This window comes from Amblyomma maculatum, chromosome 11, assembly GCF_055883805.1.
Source record: "Amblyomma maculatum isolate TAMU_Amacu chromosome 11, ASM5588380v1, whole genome shotgun sequence".
Classification (NCBI taxonomy): Eukaryota; Metazoa; Arthropoda; class Arachnida; order Ixodida; family Ixodidae; genus Amblyomma; species Amblyomma maculatum.
In genome coordinates this window covers 8834619-8836127 of record NC_139354.1, presented here as the reverse complement: position 1 = coordinate 8836127, position 1509 = coordinate 8834619, and the positions used below count along the sequence as shown (strand labels likewise).

The 1509-nt window shown below is 48.0% G+C and overlaps 2 non-coding genes across 2 annotated transcripts; one reads left to right on the top strand and one right to left on the bottom strand.

The window, feature by feature from the left end:
• Positions 1 to 917: 917 nt before the first annotated feature.
• Positions 918 to 991, bottom strand: TRNAN-GUU (transfer RNA asparagine (anticodon GUU)). The gene has a single exon. It is a non-coding gene; the product is annotated as a tRNA-Asn (tRNA).
• A 303-nt stretch (positions 992 to 1294) lies between these two features.
• LOC146172751 (small nucleolar RNA U3) lies at positions 1295 to 1509 on the top strand. Its single transcript, XR_014702412.1, has one exon. It is a non-coding gene; the product is annotated as a small nucleolar RNA U3 (small nucleolar RNA).

The following is a 1509-nucleotide window of genomic DNA, read 5'->3' as shown; positions in this document are numbered from 1 at the left end:
CGACCAGTTTACTCAGGACGCCGGTTGGGACGGCGGCAAACGAGGATCCTACAAAGTTCGCTATATTAAATAAAATAAAAAGAAAAAGAAAATAAGCGCGCCGTTATATTTGACCATGGTCGTTTCGTTCTTATCTTTTAATGCGTCTGCGTAGAGGACTGGGAAGGAAAGGGAGAGAAACATGCATCGCGCTCATGAAAAACAAACGAAAATGCTGCACAGCACGGCTGCGCGCCGCGCACACGCACTTCAAACTCTGGCCGCGATCTCCACGGAGGGCATTGGCGCAAGTTTCAGGTGTCTAGTTTGAGGGGTTACGTAGCTGCAGTGCCCTCGGGCTCTGTGCACCAGCTGACACACCCAAGCCAGTCTACCAACTTCTTTCCCTGGGCCACGTGGTCAGGTTTGAGACCGATAAAACAAGAAACACGTGTGGACATGGCGTGTATGCATGTACACATGTACTCCACCGACGTACGTTTACGTGGCGCGTTTGCTCGAAGCGCAGCTGAAGGAAAGCAGACATGCCTCCCTCTCCTCGAGCTGCGCAAGAAAGGGGAAACAGACGCCAGACTGCGCGGCTTGATTGAACCACTGGAAAAAGAAGACATCCGCCATAAAGAGGAGCACGGAAATCAAATTTCTCAAACCACAGAGCAACGTCTCAACGTCGTGTAGCGAACTGAGGTTGGCCCACACGTTCATTCCTTCAAGAAGACTCAAAGTGTTGCTACCGCCACTGCGTTATACCGCTGAATGTAGAATACGCGTGTGTGCGCGCAACATATTTCACGGCAGAGAGCATTTTCGGCACCGCGTCTGAAAGTTGATAGACAAGTATACGGCAGATCGACTATGCAGATGTCTGAAAGAAATGAAGATGAAATAAATAAATATAAGTAAATAAAAAAATTTGACGCCCCCGGGAGGGCTCGAACCTCCAACCTTTCGGTTAACAGCCGAACGCGCTAGCCGATTGCGCCACGGAGGCGGGACGACCTAGCACTCCTAAAATGGCTTATTTATCGCTAGGCTTAGCATTTTACCCACTCGGTAAGAGAGCATACTTTATTTGCATTCAGTGCACCTTTAACAATTTATTTTGACTATGTAAACGATTATTAGTTGTTTAAAATAGCACTTCAAGACTAATTAGCCGTATGAATTTAATTTTTGAAGGGCAAAGCATTTGATGGACATAAAAATGTTAATTTCGGAACAGTTTTTCCACCTTTAATGTGCACCAAGTACGTGGCCAAAGGGAATGGCTTGAGATCGTGAGGAGTGTTTCAATAAGATCATTCTTCATAGGATCATTTCTATAGGATGATCGCCGATTCGCAAGTCGCGATTTCGGAACACACTCATCCACGATGAGGAGTTGAGGGTCTTCGCCTGAGCGCGAAGCCGGCTGTGGAACTTGGGTTCCTCAACCCGGTTCCTGCCATTGATGACCGTTCCCTCAGGCTTAACAGCCTGGAGGGAGGGCGAAGACCCAGTCTGAGTGGT